This window comes from Excalfactoria chinensis, chromosome 6 (assembly GCF_039878825.1).
Source record: "Excalfactoria chinensis isolate bCotChi1 chromosome 6, bCotChi1.hap2, whole genome shotgun sequence".
Classification (NCBI taxonomy): Eukaryota; Metazoa; Chordata; class Aves; order Galliformes; family Phasianidae; genus Excalfactoria; species Excalfactoria chinensis.
This window is the reverse complement of record NC_092830.1, coordinates 7,890,386-7,917,235: the sequence shown is the minus strand read 5'-3', so window position 1 is coordinate 7,917,235 and position 26,850 is coordinate 7,890,386. Positions and strand designations below refer to the sequence as shown.

The following is a 26,850-nucleotide window of genomic DNA, read 5'->3' as shown; positions in this document are numbered from 1 at the left end:
TCCTCTGGAGCTGGAGTTTTATACGTTTTATATATTGATGTATTTTGCTTTTCATGATATAGTTGGCCCTTAAGAAATTACTGTTTACATTTATTCATTCTAATCATTGTCATTGAAAATATTTTTGTGTACATTTCTAGGCCATTTGAATTAAATATTATATTTTGGTATAGCAGATGTGGCCAGTGTTATAAACACAACATAAAAGCTGCAGTCTTCAGTAGCATCCTCTCGCTTGTTCTTGATGGATTGTGTCTTACTAACTGACACATCCAGTGTTCATTGATCCTTGGAGTGGAGCAGCAAACAGAACAGCTGTTAGATTTCTCATTTAAGTTGTTTCTAAAGGAAATAGCTTATTTATAATGTAATCACTTAAAGCTTTTTCCTCTGGCAGGATGGAAGAGAGCCATCATTTTGTCAGAGGACATCAATAAGCTTTGTTCCTAGGAACCTGTCTGTTAGACTCTTCTCAGCTGAACCCTAATGCTAGTGGAGAGAGAAAAGTGCATAGTTATATGTGTAGCCCTGTGGCGTGGCATCCATGTTTTAGTTCTGTCAAAAAGCTTCTGTAAACTGTGCTGGGCTGGTGAAGACATAGCCATGTAACTCACTGCTTATTAATGCTTTTCATATCCAAGACATAACAGTTCACTGTTATTCAGCAGAGAAAGTAACTGGTCCCACTTCTCTCAGATGAAACCCATGTAATTTTCAAGTTCAGAAATAAAACTTGTTGTCACATATGATGCAGATTATTCTGACTCTTGCAAAGAAACATTTCAGTGTCTGTTAAGCTTTAATTATATACTACCTTTCTGTCTTTCAACTGATGTTTAACATGGTATTTTCTAGAGTATATTTTTATATGGAAACAGGCAGAGTTGCTTAACATAGCTAAATTATAGTTCTGAAGCATAAGTTCTCAAACTTTGCTATGTAGTACTGATCATCAAGTTTCAGCTGGCAGTACTAGAAGCTTCTGGCTGTTAACAGATGTAGGAAGTTGCTTGGGTGGTGGTTGCTTATGGTATAGGTAGATGCAGTCTACCTATAGGCAGATGAGTCCCTCATTATTTCTTAGGGTTGAGGTGACACTTCTGGTTTATTGTAGAAGCAGTTCAGTTACTCAGCCAGTTAGCTGCCCCAGAATGTTAATATTGGGCATTTGTGATAGAAATTGCATATATTCTAGTCCATAAATGTTTTAAAAATCTTATTTTGAAGATATTTTTTTCTACTTTGCTGAAGTTCCTGCCAAACCTTCTTTCATATTTCAAGTATTGAAGTGGAATTTAGCTTTGAAATAGCTTTTTGCTTTAAGGAGAAACTTTATTGATCAAATACGCAAAAGAAAGAACCCCTAACCCAACAGAAAAGATATTGCTGTCTGTTTCCAATTAGAAAATCCCATATGGTTAACTCAGTTCTTTGGTTGGAAAAGTTCCTAACTGCTTACACATCGGTATTGAATCTTGTCTTAATGAATCAGCTTCCTCTTGCAGGGAATGTTGTATATACTGAAAGTAAAGTAATTTACGCAAGCTATAAAAAATTTACCAGTAATAAATTTCAGAGCTAGTGCTGTGCTAGGTTTATTAGTACTTTTAACAATATTGTATTTATAACCTCACTTCAGGAAGCGTTACAAAGCTAATATAATCAATTCCCTACAAATGCTTTTGCAGTACAATAGAATATTCAAGACTAACTCAATGATTTTTGTGTTGCTGAGACTTCTTTACAAATTTTCAGAGTGCCTACATGAATTTCTTGAGCTTTCTAGTAGTCTCAGATCTATCTTCAGGTGTGAGCTAATTATCAGTTTTGAACTAATCCTCATCAATGAAGGCATTTTCTGAGGGCTGTGTATTATACCAAAATGAGATGAATCACAGCCTTGGGGGTGTGTGTGTGGGGGGGGTTCCTCCTGTTACTGTTGTTTTGAATAGCAGAAAAGATCTTTAGACATTCTGAACTTCCTCTGAAATACTCCCCAAGTGTATTTGGAAGTGCTTATTTCCTTGCTTTATGTAGAGTATCTGCTGTATGAGGAAAGGCTGAGAGACACGGGACTGTTCAGCCTGGAGAAGGCTGAGAGGGGATTTTGTAACTGTTTTTAAACATTTAAAGTGCAGGAGTCAAATTGGTGAGAGTGGACTATTGTTGGTAGCAAGCAACAATAGAACAAGGGACAACAGGTAGAAACTAGAACACAGAAGGTTTCATACAAGGAATAGCTTCTTCACTATCAGATGGCAGAGCACTGGATCAGGCTGCCTGAGGAGGCTTTTGGGTCTACTGTGCAGGTATTCAAGACCTGCCTGCACACCTACTTGTGCTACCTGCTCTAGGGATCCTGTTTTTGCAGGAGGATTGGACAAGGTAATCTCTAGAGGTCTCTTCCAACTCAAACAGTTCTGTGACTTCTGTGTTTATTTACTAGAATTAAAAACCAGAATGGATTTCAGTTTATAAGTCAATACTTGGATTTGGACTAAATGGTAGAAAGTATGGACAAGATTGCTTGTGGAATAGGTTGTTCAGAAGAGTTTTCATGTTGAAAGAAATGATTTGGTCTGAAAAAGACCTATGAATTTTACCTGTTTTTCTAACATAAACAGTTGTTCAAAATAATGTTTTTTTTTTTTCCTTTTCTGGAAAAGAAAACAGGCAGAACTTATGCAATAAAGTATTTGATTACTTATATATTCATGTTTGTAGCCAAAAGGAAATAGGAAAAAGGAAATTAAATTTCTAAGTTAATTCAAGTACAAAATGTGAAATATTTAAGAACTTGCAACACTTTCATCTTTTCTAGTGGAAAGGTTTATTTAATTATGTAGAGTTGGTGGCCTATTTTCTGGCAATTTTTGTTTTAAAATTAGTCTTGGAAAAGATGCATTTTGTCAAGGATTAGCTATTTTTGATAAACTAATAAAAAAAGTTGATTAGGTTGAGGATGGACTGTAGCTAGAAAGAGAGAAATTCTGGCATGCTCTTCAGCTTTCCACTTAAGTGTTAACTTTGCCTTCTCAAGGTTCATATGGTATAAAAACATGGTGTCCCTCAAGCTGGAATATGCTTTTGGTTTTTTTTTTTATTCTTGGTTACTGATTATTTTTTCTTTAAAATGCAAACATGTAATAGTATAGGGATTCAAAACTTTGTATTATAATTTCTCGCCTTTTTCATTGCCATTCTGGAAAATAAAGTTAAAGACAGCTCAGGAAGTCTGTTCTATGTAAATAGAGTGGGAATGTTGTATCATTACCTCAGTAGGGAAAGGGAATCCTCTTCAAAGCTCAGTTTTGTTAGGGGAAGATTAGGAGATTCACTGTGAGCACATTTCAGATGCATTCTACAAGTAGTTGTACTTGAAGAATAATTCAGGAAATTCTGCAGGAAAAGAGTGAATGTACACAAATCCCATGCTGAGGACACTGCTGGTAGAGGTATAGGTTTTGTATTTGGGAGAGGCATTTATTTGAAGAGTTGGTCTGGGTAAACATAATTAAATGTGAACATGAGGTGATGAACTGGCTGAATCTAGGCTGAGCAGAGAGCTGGCATGCAGGATTTCTCTGGCTAGCGCTGTGCTGACACTAGTTGCTAAGACCATTGAGATGTAGTGTGAAGATTGTCTGTATTTGCACACCAAGGTGCCAGCCTAACTGTGCTGCCTCAAGCTCTGCTGTTGCTTACTCCTTAGCTCCGTGGGTATGTTAGCACTTGGCATATAGAATAACTTTCTCTGTCATGTCAGAACTGACATCTTGTCTAAATAATTGTTTTTTAGGTTTTATGATCAAGCTACAGTAAAAAGAATAAGAAATCCTAACAACTCAGAGTGAATATTGACTGCACTATATTCCAGATTAGAAACGCTTCATATTTAATAGTTTTTCATATTTAAAACAGATTATTTGGAAGAAAAAAGCAACAACAACAACAAAAAAAACCAAAACAGCGAACACACTTATTACTTACTTTAATATTGCTTGTGTGGTACATGAGTACTAAGCAACTACTGTCCTCCTTTGAGAAAAGGTGAAAACAGGTTTTGAATTTAATGCACATCATTATGAACTGGATTTTGTTACTTACCCATTTTTCCAATTCCATGCATTTGACGACATCCCTTACATGCAGGCAATGCAACGCTCAGCCTTCAATCTCAGCTCTTCTGCATACCTTGGTCAGGCAGCTTTCTATTATGTGTGGGGGAAGTGAAGCTCCTCTTTTAAGTGGACTGTTACAGAAATGGTTGACTTCCTCCCCCCAGCAACATGACATAAGGATCCTGTAAGTTATATCAACTATTTGTATCAGGACTGTCAATGGTTTACAGGCTGGTTCAGCCCAGTTCCATGACTAGTGGGGCGAAGGGCTTTTGCAAAATCTGTGCCTCCAGAAAAGGGTAACAGGGGATCCCCAAATCCTCTTTTTGTCCTTCAGGCTAAAGCAGATAAATTGAGATGCATGAAAACATTTGTTTTTCTGTCAAGTCGTTGCATCATCACGCAATACCTTGGTGTCTTTATTTTCTGACAGGCTGTCGTCATGTATGATTCTAATAGGCTGCATTTATTTTTCAAAATTAATTGGATATCATCAGCTTTTCATACTAGGAAGTTTCTCTGAAAGAAGGGGAAAATAATACTGAACATGGCTGTAAAAGTAGAGTCTTTGTAGGTATAGACGATGGTGTCTATGACTATAACTGATACAACTCAGTTACACCCACTGAAAATTATTATTTAAGGTGCATAAAGTCTTCACCTGTGCTCTTAAAAACCTGTTGAGCTTATTTAAATTTCATAGCACCCAAATAAGGCGCTCTTAAAATAAATGAAATTGGCTCTTATTTAAATACTGACGTCCAAAATCCTGACTTTTTTTTTCTTACTTCTGCTACACTATGTTTTCATTTTTGGACAAATAGTAGAATCATAGAATTATCTAGACTGGGGAAGAGCTCTGACGTCACCATGTCCAACTGCCCATCTGATTTGCCAGTCCCATTACAAAACTGTGTCCCTTAATGCCACATCCATCCATAAATAGCTCCTGGGATAGTGACTCCATAACTTCCCTGGGAAATGTATGCTAATGCCTAAACTGCCCTCTCCATGAAGAGATTCTTCCTGATAATCTAAGCCCCCCGGCACATCTTGAGACCAATTACTTCTATCTTATCAATCGTCACCTGAGAAAAGAGACCAACATCTCCTTGCTGCAACCTTATTACAGGTAGCTGTAGGGACTGATGAGGTCTTCATTCAGCTTTTTCTCTAGACTAAACAACCTCAGTTTCCTCGGCTGTTTCTCACAGGTCTTGTCCCTTCACTCTGTTTCATTACTTTTCTTTGACTGCATTCTAGCAACCATTCTTGTTTTGAGGGGCTTGAACTGAACACAGTGTTTGAGTGCAGACTCATCAGTGCAGAGTACAGGGGGACAATTGCTTCCCCAGATCTTTTGTTTCTGAGCAGCCTTCCAGCCATGCTTTCACTTGCCCACATCTCTGCATGAGGTTGTTAATTTTGATGGACGGATGGATGTGAAATGATATACTCTGAATAATCAGAAAGAACAATAGCTTATGACTATAGAGGCATGCGAACATGCTGTTCTACATGACTTGGTATTGATAAACACTTGGAATCAATTTAGAGCATGTCTCTTGATTGTCAGCAGAGCAGCAAAATCGTGATGCTCTGTTTTAATGCAAACCATAAATAAAATCTCTGTAATCTGCTGGTAATAGTATAGTTAGAGAGATTTCTGAAAGAAAATTTTCTTGCAGTTCAGACCTTTGTGAAGTGTGTTTCAACTCTTTGTTCTGGGGTTTCAAACATACATTGCATTTGGATCACCTAGCCCACAGGCTTCTGACCTTTTGGTTCACCTGAGTTGCACTGAGTGAACAGGTATGTCTTGGGCCATGTACACAGAGGCCACTCCAAAAGTAATGGCTCCTATTTATTTCCATGGAAACTCTAATTGATCATGCATACTAGTGAAGGTTGTGGTAGAGGTTGAACTTTCCCACTGATGTTCAATTACTTTTTTTTTTTTTTTTTTTTTTTTTTTGCAATGCAACAGGTGGCAGCAAAGGGGCACTCTGACAAAATGGTGTCTGACATACATGTGTGTATGAAGCAAAATTGTAAAATTGAACTACTCCGTGTAGAAAAAATGGCGCCCATTGACATGAATAGACACTTGGTGAATACTTATGGAGACCAAACCGTGGATATTGGCACAGTGAGGTAGTGGCTGGTGTGCTTCAGCAACATTGCCATCGCAGCAGCTGTGAAATGTGTAGTCACTGCTGCTGTTTTGCAGATGTTTATGGTTGCAGCATGTAGGCTCTTGTTGATCACAGGTGAAAATGTATAGTGATGACTTTGGTGAGAAATAGTGTTTTGTAGTGAACTTCCTATGTCAAATAGTGCTGTTATGCTTTTTGTATCTGTTTTCATGGAAGTAAATAGGAGACATTACTTTGGAAGTAATCTATGTAGTTAGGATACTGACTATTGTGCCTTCAAGAACCTAATGTTTAATTGTAACGGGTTTCAAGATCTGCAGAAGATACTCACAGCAAGAAGAGGGAATTCTAACCTATAAATTTTTTTTTGTAAAAGTGAACAGAGAGAAATAGTGAAGGGGTGAGGCTAATATATCTATTGTATAGCACTAATATTTTTCATGCAAAGATGACTCACATTGAATTCTCTCCTACTGATGTTGCCTTTTCAGGGAATAGATGTGGATTCTGACTCTTGCCTCCACATTTTCAAATCAATCACATTTGAGGGTCAAGAGATGATACTTATTGTTCCAAAGAGGCCAAAGAGATGGAGTGTTTAGTTTAGTAATATTTGTTGGTTGTTGTGTCCTGGTACTTAAGAGTTAAAGTATGATATATTTGTTAATTATGTAGCTGCTCCATCTATTGTTCTTTATAACATTTTTAGGGATAAGGAGAACCTTTTTTCTACTACTTTGCATATTCTCTGTTTGTTATAGTGGATCATATCAGCTTCATGTTTCTGAAGTAAATGTGCTATTGCAGCAGATAAGCAGCCCTGACTATTAAACAGCACAGTGGGATTTTGAGGAACCACTCCTCAGTTAACAGTTTCATGCAGAGCTGGTTGGTCTTCATTGGAATGTTTTTTTCTTTTCCACATTGCAACAGAGTGAAACATCTGCAATTCAGATTTACTGTGCAGCTTTGTGCTGCTGTTACTAAACAGCATAAACTTGTGACTGTGAGAAAATACTGCATTGAAAACAGAAATGTAAGTTTTTGTACATGATCTTATTTTTGTTTGATCCTGGAAAGGAACAATTATTATTGCATTTGCAAAGACAAGCCGGAGTTGGATCTTGCCTGTTTTACTGGATCTTTGTTTTAAGGGTGCTGAAAGGTGTAGTTATTAAAATCTGAGGTGAACCTTAACATGATAAATCTTACAGCTATGATCCTATTTCCTGTTGAATGTTTTAGTATTTCAGTGACACGTATATTTTTAAACATACCTATTTGTTACCTCTTTAGATGGTGTAAGTGTATTGTTGAATCCTGACTTGTAAGGAGCTACTGAAATATTTTTGGCTTGCTATTTTTTTTTTTTTTTCCTATGTAGCATCTCTTCTTTCAGACAAAAATATTCTCCTTGTGGTTTACTGACATTTTTTCACAGTCCAGAAGAATTACTTTGAGAGGCATTTTTAATAAGATTCTTAAGTGAATGAAAAGATTGAGCACAAGCAAAGAAATGTATTAAGCGCCTTACTTTAATCCTTACTAAATCATTTAAATGTACGTATATTTGCATGTGAAAGCTGCTGTATTATCATTCCAGTAGAACTGTTGTAATAAATAATGCCAGTCACTGTCTAACTTCTATTTTATTTTTAGATGGAGAAGCCTCTCTGGAGAAACACCAATTCCTATTTAATTGCCCTAGAATTTTAAGATTGAGATGAACACATTAATGAATCAGGCACTTCTGTGAACTGATAGGGTTGCTGAAATGCCAGATAGTCTAAAATTGCTATAGTAGAAAACAAAAGATAAAAATAGATGACTGCCTTCAAGAATAATGGTTATATCTACATGTAACATAGAAATCTCCTTGTTAATGTTGAAAAGCTTTATTTGTTGGGGAATAACAGTGACACTTCTGCAATAGTGTTTGTATTTGTTGTTACATAACCTAATAGAGCTTTTGCCAGTGGAATGACAGGAAAGCAGATCATGATTTCAGACATGTTAAAGTACTAGTAGAACAGCCTTGTTCAGGGAGAGACAGAGCTGTGTTTTACTCACTTTGGACAAAATCTGGCCATCCAAATGTTCTCAAGCAGATCTCAAATACATGCCAATACATACTTGCTCTGTCACTGCTACCTGAGAGAAGAGACCAGCTGCCACCTCACCACAACATCCTTTCAGGTACTTGTAGAAGGCAGTAAGGTCTCCCTGAGCCTCCTCTTCTCAAGACTGAACAGTCTGTGTTCCCTCAGCTGTTCCTCTTAAGACGTGTGCTCCAGATCCCTCACCAGGTTTGTTGCCCTTGTCTGGACAGTTTCTGGGTTCTTAATGTCTTTCTGGTAGTGAGGAGCCCAAAACACAGTGCAGTACTTGAGGTGCAGCCTCACCAGAGCTGAGTACACAGGGACGATCACCTTCCTTCTTCTTCTGGCAACTATATCTGATATGAGCCTTGGTGCCATTAGCACTGTTGGCTACGTGGGCACACTGCTGGCTCATGTTTAGCTGAGCATTGACCAGTATACCAGGTTCATTTCTTCTACACAGTCTTCTAGACACTCTGTCCCAAGTCTGTAGCATTGCCTGGGGTTGCTGTGACCAAAGTTCAGGACCCAGCATTTGATCTTGTTGAACTTCATCCCATTAGCTTCAGACCACTGACCTAGCCTGTCCAGATTCCTCTGACGGACCTTCCTGCATAGAAAGTCATAATTTGCATTGTAGTTGTACAGCCTCTCAAGAAGATGTGTTATTTCTTTTGTACTGTTACTATGTGACAGAGGCTAACAATGATAAGGAGCCTGTTTATAGTTGCTTATCATTTCTGTAATCTCTGTTGATTGATTGATTTGGATATATAACCAGAGATTGAAATCACCACCTAAAGGTTAGATGGAACACTACCTTTAGTGGCTTTTCTTTCTTTTCAAGATATTGCTAGGGAGAAGACAACAATTTGCAGCTAGTTGCAAAGTAGAACTATGCCTTTAGTCAGCATTCTCTCTTCACAGACCCTAATGCCTTCAAAGCTTTTCAGACTTGCATGCCAATGCCCTTGAGTACATCACAAAGGAGATCAATCAGGCAGTGATTTTTGGTGCAGGTGAAAATCTTAGCCAGGTGACCAGGTTGCTGCTTGAAAAACATTTCTCAGCAGCAGAGAAATTTGTCAAAGACCTGACAGTAAGAAGGGCAGCTGATCACTACAGGTTGCTCTGATGAGGTTGCTATGTTTAATTTAATATTTTAAAAATAAAGAGGAAAGTCAAGAGGAGGAAAGGGAGATCTTTAAAAAGACTTCTGTCATTCAGAGCAGTGCTCTGAATAGTATTTCTCTGTATTCCTGATGATTTTTTTTTTTTAATTTATTTTTTTTTCTGTCATTCTGTCAGCTTTGTGCTAGACATTAATAGAGGTACCCTTGGGTAAATTTACTTATCCCTTTTCCCTTTCCAAGTAGGTGTGGAGAAATCCTGAAGTGATTCCTAAAGGGCTATGGTTAGTAATCAGTCCCCTTAAAAGCAAGCATCGAAGGAAAATAATTTCACCCAAACAAATAGAAACAGTGCATAGCAAGTTACAAAAAGGAGCAAATAAGATGAAAAATGAAAAGTCGGTGTTCCTTGTTTTAATTATATTAAATGGTAGACGCAAGGGAAGAGAGGTGAAGAGGATTGTCTTGTGTTCACAAAGAAATTATGGAATGCTCTAAAGAGGAAGAGACCTCATTACTTTATGTCTGCTGTGACCTTGAATCGATGAAGGCAGAAAGGCTTTGTTGGTTGATTTTCACAGGTTACCCAAACTGCAATTACTATTTGTTCTTTCTTAGTTTTCCTTTGTATGGACAAGAGCCAGTATCAGATTTCCCTGTCCTAGCATGTGATTTCTCATCATATCTTGTTAGAGAGCCCATGCTGCCTTTTAGTAGAGCTCCAGTCTGGTTGGAGCTTTTTGAAACTTCCAGGCTATAATAATCCTGGGCTTTAGAATTTTAGTGGTCAATGAAATGAATTCAAAGAGGACACAGAAATGATCTGCAAGAGTCCTCTACCAGGTTTTAACCAATATTCCCCTTCTTTCCCCCTCATCATGTATTCCTTAGAAGCGGATGAAGTTCTTTGCTGTTAATCGTACACCATTATATCTACAAGATTTTCTGACATGCTCAAGGACTGATTTACATTTTGCAGAGGCTAACATTTCTGGTGTTAGATTGCTCTATGAAAGCCCAGTCAAAAGCAAATGTCGTGGGTGCACGAACTAGGCAATTAGATATAAAGATATAATCCCTAAAAATACAACTCTGGTTTTCTTGATAGATGTGCTTGGAAGAAAGCAGATGTTTGGTTTTGAAGTATTTTATCTACAGGTATGTTATAATGAAGAAAGGATTTAAGACTCTGCAGATGGTGAAGCTATGTTTTAAATTAACATAGGCTCCTTAAGGATTTTTTTATTTTATTTTTTTTTTAATTTGAAAAAATAAATCTTCGAACAAGGTTGTGGTTTAGCATGGCAAGTAGCACAGCACCACACAGACGTTCACTCATCCCCCGAAGTGGGATGAGGGAGAGAACTGGAAATGAAGTAGAACTTGTACGTTGAGATAAAAAGTGTTGACTAAGACAGAAAATGAAATGGAAATGAAAATGCATAATATGATATGTGTATATATAGGTATATCTCTATATATCCAACAACTCATGCAGTACAATGTCTCACCAGCTGCCTACTGATGCCCAGCAATCCCTGAGCAGTGGCTGGTCCCCAGACAGCTCCACAGAGCTTTGTGACCTTCTTCATGAGGTGAAGAAAACGGTATGCTGATAGATAGATCAGCCTTATGTTTGTTTCACTAATACAGTCTTTCAGAAACTCAGTGTGGTGACATTCAGTTACTGAGTGTCTTGAAATGTATCAGCTTCACCTAAAATAGCTACACTTCTTGTTTAAAGACTACTAATGTTACTTGGGCAGTAAAACACTCAAACCTTAAAGTATTGAAAACACCCAAACTTTAAAGTATTGTGAGTTGTTACATTAGTTTCATGTGGAACACCACCGTGAATTGATTTTGGTTTTGATTCTTTCTTTCAGGCCAACTTGTATTCAATAAAGTTAAGAGATCAAAGTGATCACACCCAAAAAGGAAATATGGAAGGAAAGGATATTTTTAACACATTGGCAATGCAAATAATCTGGGCACACTGAAAGCTGTGTGTAAATTTTTCTGAAGTTAGTATTACTTTGTCTAGACTGTTTTTTTCTAGATAGAATTGACTGAATTTAAAGCACTTTTAAATATTTGAAATTTAAGCATATGACTTATAGAAATGTTTTGTGTTCTCTGTTCCAACCTGTGTATGTTCTTCATTTCTTTGGTGATGGTAGAATTAATTTAGTAATTACTTCCCTCTTGGTTGGCTACTTGAGTAATTACTGGAACAATCTTTAAAGTAATTACTTCTCTGTTGACTAAGAGCAATCTTGATAGTGAAAATCAATACATGCTAGCAAATCAAAATTTGAAGGCTTTTCTGGTACAAAGCTGGTTCACTAGGCAAGATTAAAATGGTTGTATATGAGACATATCTGTGTGGTGAATGCACTTTCCCTGGTCCCTTGCAACAGGCACTGTGCCGCTGCTTTATTTTCTTTTCAGAATACTGCTTGACTCAGGCCAGCTGTAAAGAAAACAAAAATTCATTTTGTTGGGCCACACAGTAATTTACCATATTTAGAAACTTACTTTATAGGCAGTGGATTGTTCTTTAGAATGGATCAGCTGCTGTGCTAAAAATGTTGAGTCTGTGGGGACTGCCACATCCAGACTTAGCCCAGTACACTTCTTTGAGAAAAATCAGTAATTAACTTAATTATGTAAATAAAAAAACAATATACTTAATTCACTGGAGTTCTTCAGAACAAGCTTAAGTGACAGAGTGGATTGGGACTTTGTTTCTGAAAGGCACACTGTGTTGTCAGTAGTAAAGGGTTTTCATAACAACGTGGTGGTACCTTTTTGACCAAATGCTTGAATGGTGACTGTAGGGAAATCAAAGCCATACTTCTGCCTCTGTGTACTTGCAAAGCAACAAAATTTAGTCGGTAATTTTTTATTATTTTTTTATTTTTATTTTTTCCTAAAGCTTTATGTTTTCATTTAAGTAAAACTACCATTAGTTATGCATGATGTGAATGAGTGCATGGTTCACACCATGATGCAAAAGACTACCTTTGCTTGGCATGTTATTATATATGCTGTGATTAAGGGTACCCTACAACTTTGTAGAAGACTTGAATTTATTCCACTAAATATTTTGATGTTTCACTCAACGTGCTATTTTACACATCATGCATTTGAAAGTGTTCTCCTGGGTGGTCATTACAAATGCTGTAGTTGGCATAAACTCATGGTTATGGTAGTACGATTTCCCAGCACTTGAAAGAATTCTTTTGGGCAGGGGGTTGGAAAGAGAACTCAACTTGTAAATGTTTCTTCGTGACTCACAATCTGACTCTTGAAAATCTTTCTGTTGACTGTCTTCCCTTAGTATATTATCTGTTTTAGCGTCTTCAAAGTTTGCATTTCATTTATAGAACTGTAGTGTATTTTAAATCCCAAAGAGAGTCCAATTCAGGAGTACATAAGTTTTGAGATTGCCACTTGTGATATGGAAGAATAGAACCTCTCTGATAATGATTTACATGGGAAATGTAAGCATATTTTCATAGTAACTGACACAGTCTGCTGCTAAAGATACTTATGTATCATGTATCCCCCATGAGAAAGGCTGGAGTTCTTTCTAGCCATCTACAGACTTTTTAAGTGTTTGCACTTCGAGAAGGTTGGTAAATAAGTTACTGTATCTGAGTTATCTTTGAGTTGCTGGTTAGTGTAGTGTAAAAACATTTGAAAAAAGATTTTAGTGCTACAGAGGGTATCTAATGAACAAATTTTGAAAAATCAACATTGGCTTTTGACTGCTGAAAACAATATTGTGCCTTTTGCTGTTCTTTGGGGTTTCTGAACAAAATGACAACTCCTTGGCTCCATTTTTTTTCAGTGTCTTCCCCGAATATAACATTACTCTTCCTTCAGTTTTACAGTTAATTGAAGTGGTTGGAGTTAAGACAGTTTGACGAGAGGGCTACAATGAGGCCATTTTATAATCTTGAGATACTTATATCATAGAATGGCTTGGATTGGAAGGGACCTTGAGGATCATCAAGCTCCAGTGCCCCCACTGCAGGCAGGGCTGCCAACTTCCGCATTCAATACATGACCAGGCTGCCATAAAGGGAAATAAAGGCAGGCCTAAAGGTTGCTTAATCACATCTGTTGCTGTTTTCAGTGTTCAGTTCAGTGCCTCTAACGTAACAGTACTTAGCACTGAAGATTCTCTGCAAAGATTACAGTATTGCATTGGAATTACTCTCTGTACATTGGAAGTTTGTTAAATGCTTGTACTTGAAAGGGGTGACCAGTAGGGCAGGAATTATTTTATTTACATTGGGTTCAGAATGGTGTAACCAAACATGAGCAGTCAGGGAAGGGACCATGCAAGCTAGAGGAACTCAGAGTTAGGGAATCAGAAGTAAAAATCCTGCAGGGGTGTTGTTTGCATGAATCCTAACCACACAGCTTGCCTTGTCTTTGAACTGGGTAAGGGGAATGGATGTAGGATGGAGAGAAAAAAGGAGACTGGGTACCAAAATATTATAGCAGTGGTTGGCTGTGTGATTTTACAGGAGTGTCACAGAATATTTGAATAAAAAGCTCACAAATATTTTAGCATTAATTCTACAATGAAGTGTAGTCCTTAATTATAGTACTTTCAGAAAATGAAGGTACCAAATATCACTGTTATCGTTGACTTATTTTCATTTTTAGAGAATACTGCAGCAATGAAAGCTTGCCACTGTTTTCTTAATTTTTAATAAAGCTTTTATAGAAACAGTTCATTTTAAATCTCCTATGGCAAATAAGATTGTATAATAATTATGACTTTCAAGATATTCCAGATGTTGGTTTCCATTACTTATTTTCCCTAGCTGATTGATACTATTACCATAACTTTTACTGTAACTTTTGTTAGATCAGTTTTTAAACATAATACTGACATTGAAATGACTTTAAAGATTAATAGCCCCTATTTCTGTGATGTACTGTGATTTACAGAAATAATACTCTAATCAGAGCACTTATTGATTTTTGTGTTTGTGATGAACATTGATGTACAATTACAATAGCAAAAAAAGACAAGCTTTTAGTCTAAAATAAACTTTATATAGATAACTTAATAAATTGTCATGAAAAAGGTATCAATTTTCTGCTGAAAGTTATAGTGCAGTTTCAGAGTAAACTTTGTGTTCCTCCAACAGGTAGCTATAAAGTAGCATAGCAATGTGAACTGGGTTGCCTTCTTGCCAGTGGCAATAAGCTGTTATCTAGAAAAAAACTAATAAAGGTGATGATAATGGGTATGTAGACAGTAAAAGTCCTACTAAAATTTTCTTGCTTAAAGTGTGTCTTTCAGGGCTCATGAAAGCTGGCTAAAAACGTGGGTTTATGAACATTCAGCAGGGTGTATTTTACAAGCTGATGTCATCTGGGGAGAGAAAATAGATGTCAGTGTTTTCCAGGCCAGTTAGGCTGTTCTTGCTGACTTGCCTACTTCATTGCAAATGGATTTCTAGCATAGAACCAATACTAGCCATCTGGAAACGAACCAAAGCAATGAAATGGTATTTATGCAGGTTGTTGCATTCTAGGATCAATTCTAGTGCTCTCTGAGTGTATCAAACCAGTGCTCTGATTGAATTAGCCTCAGTTATCTCAATTCTCTTATTCGGGACATCCAATTTATTTTCTGTTTATTATAGAATCATAGAATGGCTTAGGTGGGAAGGGACCTTTTAAGATCACCTAGTTCCAACTGCCCTGCTATAGGCAGGGACACTCTACTCTAGACCAAGTTGTTCAAAGCCCCATGCAGACCTTGAATGCTTCCAGGGAGGAGGCATCCACAGCCATTCCGGGCAACCTGTTCCAATGTCTCACCACCCTCACAGGAAAGAATTTCTTCCCTAATTTCTAGTCTAAATCTGCCCTCTTCCAGTTTAAAACCATTTGCCCTCATCCTGTCGCCACATGCTCTTCTCAAATGTCCGTCCCCAGCTTTCCTCTAGGCCCCCTTCAGTCACTATCAAGTCTCCCCAGAGCCTTCTCTTTTCTAGGCTGATGAGCCCCAGCTCTCTAAGTCCATCCTCATAGGAGAGGTGCTCTAGCCCTCTGATAATCTTCATGATTCTCCTCTGGACCTGTTCTAACAGCTCCATGTCCTGATTCATCTATGCTTCACTGGGTAGGCAGAGTCCTTGCTATAATTTTGTGCTGGGACAGTTTCTGAAAATTAAGCAGGACTTGTAAATTACTAAAATCTAATTTTTCAAAGGCTGGATGGAGGGAGTGTTCTGATTTATTTATTTATTTATTTTAACATTTCTTATGTTTGTGTCATTGTTGGCTTGTAGTACATGCCTGTTTGCACTTAAGAAATTAACTCCTCAATGTAATTTACAGAAGTATTTCTAATTTTTCCTTGCTAAAATCACTGTTAATGGAAGGAAGACAACAGCCCTTGGAGAGATAATATTTCTTTGCTAGAACTTGACACTGCTTTACTGGGTGCAGGAGTGACAGTAAAATTATGTTCTGAGTAGAACTGATGTTACAGGAAATTGCCATATGGTGTTTTATGTGGGTTGACATAGAATTCTCCATATATTCATCAAGGTAATCTGCTGTGTTCTTACAGAGTAATAAGCATTGAGTTATCCATGAGCAGACACCTGGGCTTTGAACTTTCCATGATACAGGTGCAGAAGTCACATAACTGGACTAGGCAAGTGGTATGTGGCAGGTCAGATGCACTGCCATAGAGAAACTGCTACCTTGTACTCTGCCTGTCTAGCATATAAAAGTGATTGACTTTGCATGTATTGCAGCCTGTGCTTATATTATAAGCCTGTTAGGATTAAGTAAATATTTGCAGAGCTAGCCAGTGTCTCATTCCAGGTACTGGAAGCATGAAAAAACTATACCTGATTAGTTTAACATGCATGCTATATTAAATGGAGTCCACGGTTGCTTTTTAGGTATAGCTTAGCACTGATTCCATGAGAATTTTAGGAGCTACATGTGCACTGGTGCTGTGTCAGATTGTCCTCTGAGTTTATAGAGATGTTGCATGCATGGGTGAGGACACACTGATGCTGATGGAAAATCTGATGTAAACATACAGAAATAGTACATAGTTTCCAAACATTTTTGGATAAATCATATTTGCTCTTTACCAAGGGCACTCTCTACCCAGTCTTGTTAGTGCTCTGTACTTTGGCAGTGCTATGTCATTCTGGGCTATGCTGTTTAAGCTCAGTTTGGCCATACCACCAATTAATGGAGCACTGACAATATGTGGAAATCAACCACCTGTGGATGAGCAGTGCCTCTTTTCACAAAAATAGCTAGAAATGAGTAGGGTATAAAACAGTCACTGAAACGCTACTTCAGAGTCCTCTCTGGATCAAACATATGATCTTAGAACATGCTGTTTTCATCCAGCAAGCCTCCAGTTTGTGATGCTGCATAACCCCATTGATCTCTGAAAACCTATCTAAATTTGTGTTGAATGCTTTCCCACGCTGTAGTCAGTCATCACATATGGTTATGACTACTTGTTTCCTCCAAATATATCATTACATACACCCCAAGATTCCACCAATTGTCAGATACTTAAACAGTTCTGTAATTTACATTTACCTGTTGGAGTAAATCTCCACATGCAGGTAGGCCTACCTATTTTAGTGATAAGCTAGTAATTCATTCAAATGCTGGCCAGTGTTAATTTAAAGATAGATGTTAATTTAACTGATTCCTATGAGTTTCTGTAAAGATGTCTGTTTTGTTAAATATTGCCTGCTTCACCCAAACCAATCGTTTGCCTCAATTTTCAGGGCTAGCCAGGCTTCTCGTGCCTCTGAACTTCTAAGCAGGGTTCAGGTTGGCAGAATCCCTCACAGTCCAAGACCACTTTATGAAACTGAATGGTTACAAGTCTGTGGGGCTGGTAAACTTGCATACCAGGGTTCTGAAGGAAGTAGCTGATGTGGTTGCCAAGCTGCCCTCCATCATATTTGAAAAATTGTGACCATCAGGCAAAGCCCTGGGGACTGGGAAAACAGAAGCATAGCTCTTGTATTCAAGAAAGGGAGGAAGGAAGACCCGGGGAATTACAGGCTGGACAGCTTCAGTTCTTTGGCTGGAAAGATCATGGAGCAGATCCTTCTGGAAGAGATGTTAGGGCATGTGCAAGATGAGGAGGTTATCTGAGACAGCCAGAGTGGCGTTGCCAAAGGCAGATTGTGCCTGGCCAATCTGATGACTTTCTATGATGGAGCACCGATTAACGAAGGAAGGGAAACTGATGTCATCTACCTGGATTTGTGCAAGGTCATTTGACATTGTCCTGCACTACATCCTTATCTCTAAATTGGAGAGATACAGATTTGAAGCCTGGACTGTCTGGTGGATAAAGAGTTAGTGGAATGGTCATAACCAGTGGGTTATTTTCAATGGCTCTATTTCCAGATATAAGGTAGTCATCAGTGGTTTCCCCCAGGGGTCTGTCTTGGGACCAGTGCTCTTCAGTGTCTTTATTAATGACAAAGACATTGGGATCGAGTGGTACCCTCAGCAAGTTTGCTGATGAGACCAAGCTGAGTGGTGCAGTTGACACAACAGAAGGGAAGCACACCATCCAGAGGGACCTGGACAAACTCAAAAAGTGGGCGTGTGAAAATCTAATGAGGTTTAACAAGGCCAAGTGCAAGGTGTTGCACTTGAGTCTGGACAATCCCAGATACGAAAAGAACTCATTGGGAGCAACCCTGAAGAGAAGAACTTGGGGGTCCTTATGGATTGTCATGATTTTGCAATTTTGTAATTAAAAGGAGAACATACAAGTCCTTAACAGGATGAGCGCATGTTTATAGGTTCATTACACTGAGGTCTGTTTCTAAACATTTTGTTTCATTTTTCCTTTTCCAGGGAATAGAAAACTGTTGTGTTGAAGTAGAAGAATTAATGCCTAGGATGAGAGATGTGTCTAGAAAGATGTAGAGAAATGAAGCATTGGGCAGAGAGTGAGCTTCAGCATGAGATGGTCCCTGCCTTGCACCTGCCATTGCTGCTACCTGCTCCCAGTGTTCCAGAATTAACTGTTGTAGGTAAGAAGTATTTTCTGCTCTGTGTGATTTTCTGACCCTTAGTCGAATATTTTACTTTTTTTTTTTTTTTTTTAATTTTTTATTTGAGATTCAGTCCAACTGTATTAGCTGAAATTCAGTCTTTTCCATAGTTCTGAGTAAGAATTTTATACCATGCTTACATCTAGTTTGGCTGTTTTAAGTTGCTTTCAGGTGGTGTAATATTTAAGAATCTTTTTGTATATAATTAGTTTTATGTATTTCTGTAGTTCTGTACATGCGAGCAAAATAAGCAAGATGACAAAATAATTTTGAAAACTACCAGTGGGATTTAGGACAATAACGATGGTTGTGGAATGGTCCCAATTTATGTGATTGATGTTTTAGAGAAATCTCCCAGAATAGTCATATAATGACATGCCACATGTGTACTGATTTCTCCAAAAAGTGGTAATTGCTTTCTCATTTTAACCCTACCACTGCCATCAAGCAGACTTTTCCTTTTGGAAAATTCACTGTACTTAGGAACATCTGCTGCTCTCAGTATGTTTTTTGGTGAAATGTGTAAATACGAGTAAGAACCTTGAGATTTTGCTATTTTAATATCACATGGAAGAGCATGCTGGTACTTGAAAACCTCTGTATTAAAACAAACAAACACCCCAAACCAAAAAACAATCTAACATGCATTTTAAATTGTAAATTTCATACAAGTTTTAAGGAAAAAATCTTCAGACATTTTAGTGATTTCTTTCTATGCTCCTTGGTTTACTCTTTCTGTCTCCTAACTCTTCTGGCAAGCTTCTAGCTGATCTACTGGATAATCTGAATCTGAAGACATTTGGAATTTTCATCTAAGTTGACAAAATAATTTTAACCACTTGTCTCTGTGAGACCGTTTGAACGTTTGATGTAATTTACTGTGATTGTACTTCTAATTTTAAAAAGTTTTAATATTTGATAGATTTCCAAACCGTGTTTAAATCACTTCCCTCCTGCAGCACCCCTGTTAGGGCTGCAAGTTACCGTTTTGTTAGTGCATTAGCATTATGAGGTACCAATCCACCTGCTTCTCTGGAGCTAACTTGTAGCAGTACTGTAGGGAGGTGGGTGTATTAATTTTAAATAAGCAGGTGTTCAAAGAATTAAGGAGAAGCCAAAGACTTGGTATGATTCGCAAAAAACAGATTTTACACTTTTTCTAGCTGTAAAAGTTGAAATGTGGTATCAGACTTCAAATATTGTGAAATAAATATGAAGGCACACTGGAACATTTTGTGCCAGAGGCTAAATTTCTACAGTTTAAGATGCCTGAAGTACTGGCAACAAAAAATGCAATTGTTTTGAAATTTCCTGTTTGGGGATTTCACTCAAATGTAATGGAAAATTTTGATAAAGATAAAATACTGAATTGGCATCTCCTAGTTTTACTGCCTTCCTTATTCAGAAGTGAGGATTTTCAGTTCGTTGTTGTGTTTTAAGCGAGATGGAAACTTTTCTGCTTTTGTCAGAACAGCCAGAAGCAGAGGAAGGTTTGTCTGGTATTTGTACTGTCAGACAGTGATGTAGCTATGCCAGACATGCTACGTCAGCCAGAACAAATGTTGTTTTGTACATCACTTTGCTTTTGGTGTATTCAGGTCTGTCTTTTTCCAGTCATTCTCTGAGTGGACAAAGCTGAACAGACCACCTGGCTGTGCTGTTTTTCACAGAATCATTGAGGTTGGAAAATGACTTCTGGAGATCCGGTCCATCCGCTCTGCTCAAATCAGTGTCAGCTGTACACAGGGCTGTTTTTGTTTTGTATATGTCTTAGAGACTCTACAGCTCTCTCTGGGCAACCTGTTCTCGTGTTCAATCAACCTTGTAATTAAACAGCTTTTTCCTATGTTTAGATGAAAATCTAAATGGAAAGTCCTTCTTGATCTTTTGTTACGTGCCTCTGAAGTGAATCCATCTTCTTTCTCTCCCCATCAGGTATTTATTTATATACATGTATAGCATCCCTGTGGAGCCTCTTCTCAAGACTGGAAAATACCATCTCTTACTTCCTGCTTACATACTATCAGTGTTTCAAATCCTTAATCACCCACATGGCCCTTTCTTGGACTATTTCCAGTATGCCCATGTTTCTATGAAATTGCTTTCTGGCATTTCAAACTCCCACATGTTCCAGTGTTTGGGGTTACTGCTCCCCAAGTGCAGGGCTTGGTCTTTCAGTTTTAACTTCATGATGTTTGTTGCCCTGTTTTTCTATTTTTGCTCAGGTGTCTGCATGGCAGCACAACCAACTGGTACATCAGCATTTCCGTGCAGTTCTTTAGCATCTGCAGGCTTGCTGACTTAGTATTTTGATCCATCATCCAGGGCATTAGTGAAGATATTGAACTGTATTGGTCCCAATACCACACGCTGCCATACTCCTCTAGTGACTTTCCTGTGCACAGCCCTTAGGGTGTGGCTCTTCAGCCAGTTTTCAGGATGTGGAATGCAGGAAGGTTAGGTTTGCAGTCTCAGTTGTAGATTGCTTCCATCTGTGGCATCAAGTTTTGGTTTCTAGAAAATAGTGATTATTTTATTCTTCTGATTCATCCTGGAGCTGCTAGATCTCAGCATATTAGCTGGAGAACATTACTCTGCAAAGGACGCTGCTTTTCAGTATTTACTAGATTCCTTTTGTGAATTATATAATTTCAAGTTTAAAGGCTCAAACCTGTTGAATTGAGCATCTCTTTCTCAATAAAAGTGTGCATTTACATTTGAAATCAAAGAAGCTTCAAATTCAACTTTCAGTGCCCACTGTTGCATATTTGGTGTGGACAGAAACCCTGGAGAGCATTTAACAGTGATAATTAAAGACATTCTTAAAGAATATGTGGGAGAAGATTGGATACTTATCTGTATTTAGCAGTCATTTGAAAAGCAATTTCAAATGGCACTGTTTGCATTTGTACACTTGCCCTAATGTTTTTTTTTTTTTTTTTTTGTACCTATCTGCACTCTTCTGGGTTAAACAGAATGGAATATTTCAAATGAGTAGCAGATAATGACCAGTATATTTTTAATAGTGATTTTCAATTTCTTTGAACTTGCAGAAAATTCAGAGTCAGTGTATTTCTACCAATTTGTAACAGAAATATTTGCAAACAGTTAGGATTTTTATGTATGACGGAGGACCAAACTTGGTGTTTTTGATGTGGGAATGTGACCGAATTATGGATTGTTGTTTATTCAACTGGTTCTAGCAGTGAAGCAAAATGATGAAAAAACACATGGTAGACTGGCAAAAGAGGCACCATTAGCAAATGAATGCTGAATTGAGCAATTAGGCAGGAAATCGAATGAGGATTCACTCTAAGGCAACACATGGCAGGACTAGAGACAACTGTAGAAGCTGGCAGAGCATGGTCAGCACCTGGTAGTGTGATCTATGGCCAGTACAGCCAGCTGCCCAGCAGGGTTTGGAGGACTTTAGGATGGCACAAACATTTTTCTTGCCTCATTTGAAATGTTTTGAGTGCAGCAGTCTGCTTAGAAAATGAAATAGATCCCTGCTTAGCAGAAGGAAGGGGGAGAGGTTTCATTATTTAGAGTTCAGTCTATGAAAATGTGTTCCCTTTTGTTTCAGTAAGTCTGCATTATCAGAAATAATTGCTGTATAGTAAACAAAATATCTGAAAATTAAATACTTTTGATTTAAAGTACCTGTAATAAGTTGTAGGTCAGGGAAATAAAACTAATATGTGAAACTATACTGATCTGTTTTCCAGTAAGACCTGAATGCCTGTCCCTGGTGAAGCACAAGTTTGCTCTGCTGTAAGTTCGCTCTTGTTGCAGTTCTTCTTCAGACAGTTCCTAGGAAACTACTCAGAGGTGGATGAGTACGGCATGGCATGCTTTATGCCTTAGAGCAGTCTCAGTTATTGTGTGATATGATATGCATGTCTTGAAGAGAGGGTGTTAAAAGCTCTTGTTTTACTGAGAAGTTTAACTTGTATAACATCATCAGTTTTGCAGAAAAAGGAAACTTGTAAAAATCCATAGGGTTCCTTTATCCTTTCGTATAATCTGATTTCACTTATTTCTGGTATGTCATTGCTGGAAAAAGCAAACTCCTTCCCTTCAGTAGAACCTCATCAGAGCCTTGTGAAAATCAACTGTAGTGTGTTCAGAATGGGTCATGAGAATGGAGTGTTCTCTCACTTATGTTTGTGGTGTAGCTTGCATAATCACAATGAAAATTAAGAAGTATTTTTATGAAAATAAGCTGGCAGTGATTTACATCGCACTACAACGCTGTCTGAATATAGAATGCTGAAGTGTGTCAGGGTAGGTCAGATTCTCACTTGATAATAAAGCTCAGCTGTGCTGGCTGATATGCCTAATAGCTGTTCTGGTGTAGTTCAGCTGCAATAGGAAACACTACTTATTGTGTCACCGGAATATGGTGGAGATGTACATCTCTGCAAGCATTTATGTGCAGAAGAAAGATTGATTTTTATTTATTTATTTTTTTCAACCTACATGTTAAACAAAGTGCTAGAGAGAATTACAAACCACTGAGACTAACAGATAAGACAAAACAAATACAGTTCTGAACATCATAATTCAGTGATTACTCCCAGCTAAAACTATCTGAGCATCCCTGTTGTTGAATTTGTCTCTTCACAGAACATATGTCAATAAATGTATTAAGGCAGAAACTGCATCTCAAAATGAATTAAAAGTGTGTTTTGATAACAGAGTACTTCAAGTGTAGATTAATTAGCATTAACTTTCTTTACTCATGCGTATTAGTGAAATTTTCATACAAAGAATGAAGTTTGATTTTTTCAGATTGAGGGAATATTTAGGAAACATTGCCTCCATTTGCAGAACATGAGAAATAGGTTAAGTACTTTGCAGGCGTAGGAAGAATTTTCTATGCATTTTTTTCACATTGGCCAGAGTGCGTAATTTCTAAAGGAAGTTCTCAGCAGCCCAAAATCCCTTAAATCCCTAAAAATGTACTTTACATTTTAGCTTTCAATAGTGACCTCGGAAGGGAACAAACCCTTTACAAAAACACACTGATACAGTTAGTTAATGCAACCTATAGGGAAGGTTCTCTGTCTTGTTGCTTCCCAAATGTAAGACAGCTCTTACAGTCCTCCCACCTCCCTGAGGATTTATTGCTTACTACTAAGAAAAATGTACTTCTTTGTCCCTGCTATTGCAAGAAAATAAAGCTTATATGATAGTCTGTGTCACCGACACATACACATGTGCTGTGTACCTTGGTGTAATCTGGAAGATGTTCATGGTGTATGATTAGCATTTTAAATAATATTTAAATATTTCTTGTTGATGACAGACTAGATTACAGTTTATATTAGACAGTAATAATGACACCCTCTTAAGAGCAGCTGAAAACAGATGAAACTTCATTACTGAGGGAAACAGGATATTCAGAACAAAGAAACAAAGACTGGAATAATAAATATTATAACAGCTTGATCGTATGCTAAAGCTGGTGCTATGGAAGCTTTCTTAACTGGCACAGCCTAAACCAGAGCAGTCAAAACTTAGTTAAAGGGAGAGATTGTTCGATAACAAAAAACCAACCCAACTCAAGAATATCTGTGAGAATAATCATTTACATTGTTCTCTTGGGTGTGGGTGTTTTGTGGTTCATTCGGAGGATTGAAGCCTAAGCTAAATGATTTGTTTCTCCACAGTGGATAAAAATGTGACAGTTGTACTTAGTTACTTCATTCTTCATTTTTTTCACACTTTTGTGACTCGTTTTACAGATTATTTTTTTTTTAATTTTATTTTTTTTATGGTGACAGTCTCTTTTATCATATTCTAGGTTAAATTATTCTGCTTATATTAAGAATATTCACTTCACTGTTCTTAACCTTCTTGCTGACATGGGCTTTGCTTTGCGATCTAATGAAAAGAACCTGAAGAACATTCAGGAAAAAATGACCTTTAAATACCCGTTCATCTCAGGTAAGGAATAATAAGGATTCACTGGCTCCCAGCAGATGGTAGGCTTTCCTTAGAGGTCAGTACAGATTTGTTTCAATAAAAGAAGAGAAATGCCTACGAGCTATTTGTGCAGAATCCTGAATTTGGTAGCTAGATAGAAATTGACTTCAGTGACATCTCTTCAGTGGCTAATATTTGACGTTACCTCCAATCACTGAATAGGGTGATTTTGAAGGTATAGGTGGCTAAGTGAGGTTTAAATGTTCCAGATAAATGGTTAGATCCTTCAGCCTTGTCTTATTTTTTTAAAAAAGATGCAGTTTGTGAGAAGCTTGATACGGATTAGATGAAAAAGGGAACCATTGCCCAGTTCACGTAAAAACACTTGTTTCGGGTGCTGGTGAAACCACATGAAGGTTAACAAGTATCTTTCATTTGATATTAATAGAATTCAGTAAGTTTCTTATTTCAGTACATCTGGCCTTTGGGCACCAAAGCTAGCTGTAGATGCAAATTGTTTGTACAGACTTCATTTATATTATGAAAATTTGATTGGAAGTAGAATAGATCAAAATATTTCTGCATTCACTATTTGCAGTTCATGTTAACCAGCCAAACTGAAAATCATACTAACTGCGTGGCTTGGAAGTAGACAAAGAAATTAAATAAAATAAAGCTAGAGATCAATATCTTACAATCCGCTCAATCTGCAAACCCTGATAAGATGTATTTTGTTCCCGTTCTTCAGACAGTGGGTTTATGTTTTTCTGGGATTTTGTGTTTGCGTACCAGAAGTTTCCTTCCCTGACAAAGCATCTCAATGCCAAGAAAACTAATGAAGCTGAGTTTATTTGCTTTCAGAGGCTGGGCAAATCAAAGGTAGACCACTGATGCGTGGGTAATGTCTAACAGAATCTGCCTATCTTGGTGTGTATGTCATCACACAGTAAGTGTTACGCAAAGTAGTACTGTGCTGTCTTTCCAGTGCAGCGATGCTTCAGGCAAGCGTGGTTTTTGTCTGCTTGATCCTTAAGATCAAAGAAGCTGCATCAGCATCTGATTTATCATTGATTACACAATGTACTTCTCCTTGAGGAAAACCACACTGCTCGAGTTTTTAAAATTGCTTCCCACTTGGAAAGAATAATGTAGGAGGGGAATAAAGGCTGGTATCCTCATCCCAGGTTGCCTTGGGGTCTCAAGAAGAAGAGTTTGTCTTTTGGTTTAAAATGTGCTAATAGAATCATTCCATCCTCCCAGAAGATAAAAACAAATACAAAGCTTTAACTTGAAATTGTCTAAGACTTACAAAAAACAAACAAACGGAAAAGCCATGAGGCTTTTTCTATGTCTTGAGCACCAGGAATGTGTCATCCACAACCTCTGGGCAGCCTGTTTCTGCACCTTGCCACATTCTCCATGAAAAACTTTCTCTGAAATCTGATCTAAGTTTCCTCTCTGTTACTTTAAAACCATTCTCTCTTGTTCCTTTTCTATAACTATCTAATCACATAAACGGGATGGAAATCAAGAATTTTATGGTCTCCCTTTAAATACTGGAAGGCCATAATGAGGTTTTCTCAAGAGCCTTCTCTTCTCAGACAAGCTAAGCTCCTTCATGCTGTCCTCGTAGGAGAGGTGTTCCAGACCTATGATCATCTTCATGGCTCTCCTCTGGACCCACTCCAACAGATCCACATCCCTCCTCTACTGGGAACCCCAGATCTGTGGATACAGTACTCCAGATGTCCTCACAAGGACACAGGAGACAATCCCCTCCCTCACTCTGTTGGCCACCCCACTGCTAATGGAGCCTAGGCGGCTACTTTTGGCCTTCTGGGCTGTAGTCACACACTACTGACTCACGTTAAGTTTGTCATCTATCAGGACCCCTAAGTCTTTTTCTGCAAGGCTACTTTCAAGAAATTGTTCTCCCAGTCTGGGACTGCCCTGACCCCAGTGCAACTCTATGCATTTGGTTTTCCTGAACGTCATTTGATTCTCATGGGCCAAAATTACATGTCCTTTTGGATAACATCCATTGCTTCTACTGTATCAACTGCACTACTCAGCTTCGTGTCATCTGCAAACTTGCTAAGAGTAAATACCCGTTTTTGTTGTATTAACAAAAGTATTATATATGTACAAGATCAGCTGCGAAGCTGTTAGTTCAGATCAAATCGTTGTTGCTGTCATTTTTTTTCTCCTTTGGATGATGGAGGCAATTAAGTGGGTCCAGGGTTGAAAATCTGCAGTCAGATTCTTATTCTTCTGAAACTACTTCACTTCTCCAAGATGTGAGGAGAAACTTT

General features: G+C 37.9%; 1 protein-coding gene across 7 annotated transcripts in view; it reads left to right on the top strand.

The window, feature by feature from the left end:
• Positions 1 to 26,850, top strand: part of LOC140253806 (protein FAM13A-like) — a 205,333-nt gene that overhangs the window by 50,815 nt on the left and 127,668 nt on the right. For all 7 annotated transcript variants that reach the window (XR_011904005.1, XR_011904006.1, XR_011904008.1 and 4 more), the window contains exon 3: positions 18,408 to 18,586. The gene's annotated coding sequence lies outside the window, so the exon portion shown is untranslated. The remainder of the gene's footprint in view (positions 1 to 18,407; positions 18,587 to 26,850) is intronic.